The 9,518-nt window shown below is 53.7% G+C and overlaps 2 pseudogenes; both read left to right on the top strand.

Moving 5' to 3' along the window:
• Positions 1-2,605: 2,605 nt before the first annotated feature.
• Positions 2,606-4,874, top strand: LOC116547211 (annotated as a pseudogene).
• An 827-nt stretch (positions 4,875-5,701) lies between these two features.
• On the top strand, positions 5,702-9,302 carry LOC116547210 (annotated as a pseudogene).
• Positions 9,303-9,518: the final 216 nt, after the last annotated feature.

Genomic DNA, 9,518 nt, shown 5'->3' with positions numbered 1-9,518 from the left:
GCTGTTTCTTCTCCTCCTCCTCTGGCTGTTTTTTCTTCTCCTCCTGTTCCCCTCTCCCTCCTCTTCCCCTCCTCCTCCTCCATTGCTGGGATTACAGGCATGAGCCATCACCCCCGGCTGTTTCTTCTTCTTCTTCTCCTCCTCCTCTGGCTGTTTTTTCTTCTCCTCCTCCCCCTTTCCTCTTTCCTTTTTCCTCATCCTTCTTCATTTTATTTATTCTTTTGAGATGGAATCTTGCTCTTGTCACCAAGGCTGTAGTGCAATGATGTGATTTTGACTCACTGCAACCCCTGTTTCCCAGGTTCAAGCAATTCTCCTGCCTCAGCCTCCTGAGTAGCTAGGATTACAGGCATCCAGCACCACGCCTAGCTAGTTTTTATATTTTTAGTAGAGACAGAGTTTGCCATCGCAGCTCACTGCAGCCTCCCACTGCTGGGCTCAGGCAATCCTCCTGCCTCAGCCTTCCAAGTAGCTGGGACTATAAGAACACACCACCACAAGCAGCTAGTTTTTGTTTGTTTGTTTTTTTAGGCAGAGTCTTGCTCTGTCCCCCAGGCTGGAGTACAGTAGTGCAATCTGAGCTCACTGCAAACTCCATTTTCCAGGTTCAAGTGATTCTCCTGCCTCAGCCTCCAGAGTAGCTGGGATTACAAGCCTACCACCATGTCTAGCTAATCTTTTTATTTTTATTAGAGATGGAGTTCCACCATTGTGGCCAGGCTTGACTCAAACTCCTGGCCTCAATTGATCCATCTGCCTCAGCCTCTCATGGTACTGGGATTACAGGTGTGAGGCACCACACCTGACTTGGCTTTTTAATTTTTTTTTTTTTTGAGACAGAGTCTTGTTCTGTTGCCTAGGCTGAAGTGCAGTGGTGCAATCTCGGCTCACTGCAACCTCCGCCTCCTGGGTTCAAGCGATTCTCTTTTCTCCTGATTAGCTGCGATTACAGGTATGTGCCACCACACCTGGCTAATTTTTGTATTTTTAGTAGAGACAGGGTTTCACCTTGACCTCTGATCCTGTGATCTGGTGATTCACCTTTGTTGGCCTCCCAAAGTGCTAAGATTACAGGCATGAGCCACGACGCCTGGTCATTCTAAAGTTTTTAAATAAACTTTTTATTTTTCATTTTTTGAGATGGCATCTCACTCTATTGCCCAGGCTGGAGTGTAGTGGTGCGTTCTTGACTCAGTGCAACCTCCACCTCCAGGGTTCAAGTGACTCTCCTGCCTCAGGCTCCTGAATAGCTGGGATTACAGGTGCCCACCACCATGCCAGCTAATTTTTGTATTTTCAGTAGAGATGGGGTTTCTCCATGTTGGTCAGGTTGGTCTCAAATTTCTGACCTCAAGCGATCTGCCCACCTCGGTATCCCTAAGTGCTGGATTACAGGCTTGAGCCATTGAGACTGGCTTTTTTTTTTTTTTTTTCTGAGATGAGACTTGCCAGATTGGAGTGCAGTGTTGTGATCTCAGCTCACTGCAACCTCTGCCTCCCAAGTTCAAGCGATTCTCCAGCCTCAGCCTCCCTAGTGGCTGGGATTACAGGTGCTGGCCACCATGCCCAGCTAACTTTTGTATTTTTGGTAGAAGCTAACAGGTTTCACCATGTTGGCCAGGCTGGTCTCAAACTCCTGACCTCAAGTGATCGGCCCACCTCGGCCTTCCAAAGTGCTGGGATTACAGGCCTGAGCCAGTTCGCCCAATCCCTCTCCCTGCATCTTTATGTGCCTGTAAGGCCAAGAGGTTGCTTCTGACCCCTGGGTTAGGGTGGGGGCCCCAGAGGCCCAGGGGTCAAGGCTTGGGCTGCATCTCAAGGATCTGCATCCCTGCAAGAGGCTGCACCCGGCAGGTTTGGAAGAGGCTCCTCTGGAGCCTGCTTGGAGTCCTGCTGGGGAAAGTGAGTGGAGGTGCTCCTTGAAGAAACAGGGGAACTTTGGGAGGCTCAGGCAGGCGGATCACAAGGTCAGGAAATCAAATTCATCCTGTCTAACACGGTGAAACCCCATCTCTACTAAAAATACAAAAAAGCCCAGTGTGGTGGCGGGCGCCTGTAATCCCAGCTACTTGGGAGGCTGAGGCAGGAGAATCGCTTGAACCCAGGAGGCCGAGGTTGCAGTGAATCTGCGCCACTGCACTCCAGCCTGGGTGACAGAGTGAGACTCCATCTCAGGAAAAAGAAAAATAGGAATCCCACATGTCTCAAGGGTTCTGTCCTGGCCTGCCCCTGGATCGTCCAGCTTGGGCCGGGGTGGGGAACAGACCTCGCCCTTCTTGGCTGGAGAGGAGGATCCTGCTTCCCCAAAGGCCTAGCCCAGGGTTCTCAGCTGCCTGCCTCACTGGGAAGCGCCTGGCCCCACCCAGCGTCTCTAGGACTGGCACTCGCCCTCAACCAACATGGCTCTGACGGCTTCAGCACGTCACACCACCCGTCCGCCAGGCTCCTTCCACACTGCTCTTAGCCCCGCCCCTGAGCGGCAGAGACGGAAGTGTGGCCTAGGAGCAGACGGTGGTGTGGGCGGCACTCAGGCCGCTGTTGTGAGGCTGCACACAGGTGCTTCCAGGCGGGATGCCGTACCCCCGGGCGGGTGCTTCAAGGTGGAATGCCGTACCCCCAGGAGAGCCCGTCGTGGGAGCACAAGTCGCTGGACAGCCTCGGGAGCTTCCACGCTGACTTCCCCGACCACATGCGCCAGGACTTCAGGAGCAGTGGTAGCCGCAGCTGCTGTGGGAGGTGAGGGGTGGGGGCAGAGCTGGGAGGTGCCCAGAAGCCTGGCGAAGGGAGTAGGGGAGTCCAGGCCCCCTGCAGGCTCCCTCCCCTGGGCGCCCCGGAGTTGGGGGCTTGGAGGAGGGTTAAAGGTCAACGGGCTTGGGGGGTGGGTTTGGGAGACAGGGGGACCTGGGAGGGCCAGGGCAGAGGAGGCCGGAGAGGGAGGAAGCGCCCCTGCCGAGCCCCCTTTGGAGGCAAAAACTGAGCCCAGGCAGTGTCCTTCTTTTTATTGTTTGTTTTTAATATTTAACATTTTTTTTGAGACTGTATTTGGCCCTGTCGCCCAGGCCGAAGTGCAGTGGTGCACTCCTATCTTCAGAGCCCAAGCTATCTTCTAGCAAGCTTTGCAAGTTAGCTGGGTCCTGCATGCCTGGCTAATTAAAAACAAACCACACACACACACACACACAAAAACGTTCTTTCTTTCTTTCTTTTTTTTTTTTTTTTAAATATAGGGTCTCACTACCTTGCCCAGGCTGGTCCCGAACTCTGGGCCTCAAGCCAAACTCTCACCTCTTACATTGATCTCCCAAAGCACTGATTACAGGTATGAGCCACTCAAACATTCAGCTGACCAGAGCGGCATGTGCTGCACAGAGCTGGGTTGGGGATCCCAGAGGAGGAGACAGTGTAGACATCCTGAGGTCAGCTCTACTGAGGCAGGAGAGTACCTTGGTTTCCAAGGTTCAGATAGCAGACAGGACATGAAATCAGGTCAAGGACGCCACCCCTGTTCCCCTCCTGACTTGGATGTGGTCAGAAGAGATGTGGGGCTGATGTCTGGGACGCTTTTGCCTTCTCTGCATCCTCTTTTTCTGACTTTGTGGCATTCAGTATAGGAGGAAGAAAGGAGAGGGCTTTGTGCCAGCATGAGCCCCACTTACAGTGTGCTAGGCAAAGCCCCCCCCAATCCCCCAACCAGCCTTCCTCCCTGCCAGGCAGTGGGTCATCTGCCTCTTAGTGGTGGGTCTGAAACTTCTTGCCTAGGTCTGGGATGTGGCCCTGGGCTCATCCTGTCTCGGGAGATACTGGGCCCTATCCACTCCGAGGAGGAATTCCTGGCCCCACTGGCCCAGGTGCACAAACCACCCTGGCAGTTGACCTGTCACCTGCAAATTATCTGTCTGTTCACTGATAGGCCTGGTGGCACAACTGAGAAGCACGCTGGTTTCGGATCACTTTGGGGGCCTAGAAGCTGAGCCCGGCCCTTCTCTGTGCAGACGGGCACCACCCTGGACGTGTTGGTTCCCTCCAGCTTCAAAGACATCTACTAGGACTGGCAGTTGTGGCATTCTGTTGGTTGGGTGTGGTGTGAACTGGAGGTGACCCTGCTGGAGCGGTGGACCCAGGACCTGTGCACAAGAGGGGTGCTGAGGATTGGCAGTGCCCACTCCTATACCATCATGGTCAGTGTGGCCAGGAGCAGGTAGGGCAGGTGGGTGGGCATTGTTGCTGAACAACATGGGACCTCTGGTTGCCAGCCACAGCTTGTCTCCTGGGGTGGGACGGTGGGGGCCCTGTCCTGCCCTGCCCTGGGGGCTGTGCCCTGTGTAGAGGGATAGGTGGCCTGATATACCCTGTTGGGATGCCATTCTTCCCATGTGGCTGGCAGGCCTCTGAGCCCCCTGCTGCAGGTTATGTGAGGGAGTGCCCCATAGCAGGGCCTCTCCTAATGCCCTGACCTGCCACCTCCTCCCCATATCTCTTGTGTCTGCAGTGGGTGAATGGGTTCTATGTGCTATACCATGAGAAGGGCTACCTCCCCTTCAAGGCCAACATCAGCAGCCTGGTCCAGGTGGGGACCCTGCCTTCCCACCTCTATGTCACTATCACCATCAACAACACACTCACCCCCTTCCCCCTGCCACCAGGGACCATGCACTACATGACCGACAGCTCTAAGTGGATACCATCCTGCCTCCACTGTTGTACCCACCTTCCCGCTCCACCCTGTGGTCTTCCTGCTAGGGATAGGGTGGCCTTTGAAGATTGGAGGCCCTGGATCTGGCAAGGCTGTGGAGACATTCCAGCTGATGTCAAAGGACCCAGAGCAAGGACCCAGCGAACCACAATTCTCCCACCCTAGATATCCCAAGGGTTAGTTTGTCCAGAACACAGACTTTGACTTCTTCAACTCGGCAGGACTACAGCGGTCTGTGCTTCTGTACACAACACCCACCACCTACATCCATGACACCATCACCACTGGTGTGGAGAAAGACAGCGGTGAAGGCTTCCGGCAGGATCCTTTCTTAGTGGGTCCCAGGGTGGCTCTGTTTGGAAAGCTCTCCCAGGAAAAGGTTCTCCCAGCATCTCTAAACCCTCACAGGTTCCCATCCACCCATGAAGCTAAAATCCAGGCTGTCAGGCATTGGCTCCCAAAATCACCTGTTTGGTCTTACTTGGAGAAGAGGGGTCTGGTCTAAGGTCACACAGCTCAGGGTGGCAATCATGTCCCTTCCCCATGGTGCTGCCCTCACTCCAGCTCCCCTTGGTACACATCGTGCTCAAGGAACAGGCAGCTTATGAGGTACTCCCCTGGCCCAAGCCCCACCTGAGGCCCCTTCATGTGCCCCCAGGCTGAGCAAATAGCAGTGTTGTCTGTCTGTGGTTTCACATTGAACTAATTATATATCCTAATCCTGCTTAACTGTGTGCCTTGATGACCACCTCTCTCCATCCTTTAACGACCCTGTAGCCCCCGTGGCTCATGGGTGAAGGTGTGCTGGGCCCAAGATGCCCCCTCCCAGCGTGGGCTTCCAGGACTCAGCTACTGGACAGTGACAGTTAGCCATGAGAGTTAGGGTGGGACCAGGGCAGGGGCTCTCCTGGCTGCTGATACCTGTTCACCTGACCCCCAGCGTTGCTGCCACCCCACTATAGGTGACTAAGGTTTGTGCCCAGTGCACCTTCAGTCTCAACCCCAATGATGAGGACTGCCAGTGAACGCCACCTGAAGGTAAGACCCCTGCAGCCCCATCACTTTCCTGAACTCCCTTCTCCACCTGGCCCTGGGCCACTTTGAGCATTAGCACCATCATTTTGTTTACTTCACCATTGGCAGACAGCAGCAGAGACCTCAGGACATGGGCCAGAAGCAGCGGCTCATGCCTATAATCCTGGCACTTTGGGAGGCTGAGATGGGAGGTTCACTTGAGGGCAAGAGTTTGAGACCAGCTTGGGCAATACAGTGAGATTCTATAACTTCAAAAAATTATTTTTTTAAAAAAAGGCCTCAGCAGAAATGGTGAGAGATTTGGGCAGGACCCAGAGCCCTGGAGTAGGGAGGGAGGTTGACAGGGCTGATGTGGCACAGTCTATATGCCCAAAGGGTTGAGTCCTGTGGGCATATAGACTGTGACCCTGTGCCTCCCTTCACCTCCAGGAGCTCAGCTTATTGGCGAAACCACAGGGAAACTGCACACGGGACATAGCCGGAATGATCAGGTGCCTCTAGTTCTTCCAGTCCCCTGCTCCGTGCTGTCCCAACCATGGGGAGCCCAGGGGGCAGTTAGAGCTCATCAGGGTCCTGGCTCCCCAGGGAATCAGCACGTCGGCCTTACTGAGCACCACCTCCTCCTCATGCAGGTGGTCATGGACCTCAGGCTGTGGATGCTGCAGACCTGCTCCATGCTCCTGGGTCTCCTCTGGGAGCTCATCAGGACCATGGTAGAATGGTCAGAAGTGTGAGTTCCCCAGGGAGAGCAACGGGGCAGACAGGTGTGATCGCAGCCTAAATAGCAGATTTAGGTGGCAGGGCTGAACAGGTTGGGGGTGCCAGGCCCTAGGGGACAGGCACATACCAGAACTCTAGGATCAAGGCAGGGCAGCCAGTAGTGGGGCATTTCCTGCAGGCCCTAATACTCGAGTCCATGCCAGTGTAACCCAGCAGTCAGGGAAGACTCACCCTTCGTGGGGCCTGGTGTGGTGGCTCACAACTGTAATCCCAGTACTTTGGGAGGCAGAGGCAGGAGGATCACCAGAGCTCAGGAGTTCAAGAGCAGCCCGGCCAACATGGTGAAACCCTGTCACTACTAAAAATACAAAAATTAGCTGGACATGGTGGTGTGCACCTGTAATCACAGCTACGTGGGAGGCTGAGGCTGGAGAATCACTTGAACCTGAAAGGCGGAGGTTGCAGTGAGCTGACATTGCATCACTGCACTTCAGCCTAAGAGACAGATTCAGACGGCATCTCAAAAAATAAAAAGTAAAATTCACCCTTTATGGATTTGAGGGAAGGAAGCTAAGGTGCTATCTTGGCTGTGCCTGGAGCAGCCAGAGTCTCTCCCCACCCTGCCTGTGCCCTAGATCTTCCATCTCATATTCCGTGTCCCTACCCAGCCCATCTGGTGAAAGAGCCAAAGGCTGCCTCCTGCTGGCATCATCCCAGGCTTTGGCTTCTGGGATCTGGTGTCTTTGGGTGTGGATTTGTTCCTTGCAGACCCGGATGGGGAGCTGCTGAGGAGTCACCATGTGTTGTTAGAGACACCTGCTCTTCCTCAACTCCCTGTGAACCCTGTTTCTCAGACCTGGGGGGAAACAAGGGCACACAAACTGTCACCCTGGAGGTGGGGTGGAGCTGCTAGGAGGAACAGGGAGTGTCTGCTACTGAGTTCAGGGTTTCTTTAATTTTTTTTTTTTTCTGAGACAGGGTCTCGCTCTCTTGCCTAGTCTAAAGTACAGTGGTGCGATCTCTCCTGCCTGCCAGCTCCACCATCTGGGTTCAAGTGATTTTCCTGCCTCAGCCTCCCAAGTAGCTGAGATTACAGGTGAGTGCCACCACATGCAGCTAATTTTTGTATTTTTTTCAGTAGAGGTGGGTTTTGCCATGTTGGCCAGGCTGGTCTCTCGAACTCCTGAGCTGAGGTGATCTGCCCACCTTGACCTGTCAAAGTGCTGGGATTACAGGCATAAGGCACTGCGCCTGGCCCAAATTTTAAATTTTTAGCTTTTTTCCTGAGACAGAGTTTTGCTCTTGTGCCCAGGCTAAAGTGCAGTGGCACTCGGCTCACTGCAACCTCTGCTTCCTGGATTCAAGTGGTTCTCCTGCCTCAGCCTCCAGAGTAGCTGGGGTACAGGTTCATGTCACACCTAGCTAATTTTTGTATTTTTTAGTAGAGACCAGGGTTTCACCCTGTTTTCCAAGATGTTCTCAATCTCCTGATCTTGTGGTCCACCCATGTCAGCCTCCCAAAGTGCTGAGATTACAGGCATAAGCCACTGCACCTGGCCACATTTTTAATTTTTTAAGTTGTCTTCAGAGAAGATTTCTTGCTCTGTCACCTAGGCTGCAGAGCAGTGGCTCGATCATAGCTCACTGCAGCCTCAAACTCCTGGATTCAAATGATCCATTCACCTCTGCTTTCTGAGTAGATAGGACCACAGGTGTGCACCACACCTGTGAATTTTTAAAATATTTTGTGGAAATGGGTTCTCACTATGTGGCTCAGTCTGGTTGAACTCCCAGCCTTAAGTGATTCTTCCCTCTTGGCCTCCCAGAGAGCTGGCAATACAGGCTTGAGCCACCATACCTGGCCTTGAGTATAGAATTTGTTTAGGGGATGGTGAAAATGTTCTTAAATTGGTGATGGTTGTACACTAAAGTGTAAGGTTTAAATGGGTAAATTATATATGAATGATACCGCAGCAAAGCTGATTTATTTAAAACAAACAAAAAAAGGCCAGGTGAAGTGGCTCATGCGTATAATTCCAGCACTTTGGGAGGCAGAGGCAGGTGAATCACTTGAGGTCAGGAGTTCGAGACCAGCCTGGCCAACATGGTGAAACACTGCCTTTACTAAAAATACAAAAATGGTGACTTGAACGAGGGGTAGGGTGTCCCACCTGCTTGGAGCGGCTCTTTATGAGCCCCAGCTATTTCTTGGGTCCTCAAACGAAACATCCCATGGCCAAGTCATACCCGACACTGGCCTCCTCCCCTTTTTGGCACCCACTCAGAGATGCTGAGTGACAGAGGCCCAGGTTTTGGGTGTTCCTGGCAAAGCCTCACCCCAGGAGCCCCACAGCTCAGGCCCAGTGTGTGGTTCACATGGCCACACTTCCGGCCTCTTTTTCCCTTGAGAGCAATTTTTCCTTGGGAGATCCTGGATCCCTCATTCAGGTGCAGTGCTGCAGGACAACACTTCTTTTAGGGATGACCCAGGCCTGCAGGGTTCCTGTGTCACCAGCAGACCTAGCCCTAGCCTCCACCCGAGCCCCTGCTCTTCCTCTCCCACAGGTAACATGATGTCCTCTTCCCAGGGTACAGCCACCTGCAGACGGCCAAGCCCCTCCACTGGAGCCACTGGATTCTGAGGTGAGTTGAGTGAGGTGCAGGGGCCATACTGGAGGGGAAGACCCCGGCTGCCCTGACCCTCCTGCCCCTGGCTTTCCACAGCCACACCATGGAACTGACCCAAGACTCTGAGCAGCTGCTGGAGGTGCAGAAGTGGATCAGTGTCCTGCCCCTGGGGAGGTGGGTGAGGCTCCAGTGCTCTGAGGGCCTGATGGGGGTAGCTGCTGCATAGCCTTAGGGATTGACAGATGAGCTGGGAAGGGCAGAATGGGACAGAAAGTCAGGTTATCTGCCTAGAGGGGGACCTTGCATGGAGCCCCAGCTCTCACTAAGATGGTGATGTCCAAGCCAGTGAATGTTTCTGAGCAGGGCCAGAGCTCTCTGGTGAGGCTCCTGGCCAGCCCAGCCTGCTGCCCTGAGCATGACATATGGGGACATTTGTCAGGAG

Source organism: Sapajus apella, unplaced genomic scaffold, assembly GCF_009761245.1.
Source record: "Sapajus apella isolate SASKATOON/1434 unplaced genomic scaffold, GSC_monkey_1.0 scaffold2364, whole genome shotgun sequence".
NCBI lineage: Eukaryota > Metazoa > Chordata > Mammalia > Primates > Cebidae > Sapajus > Sapajus apella.
This window is presented reverse-complemented; position numbering and strand designations above follow the sequence as displayed.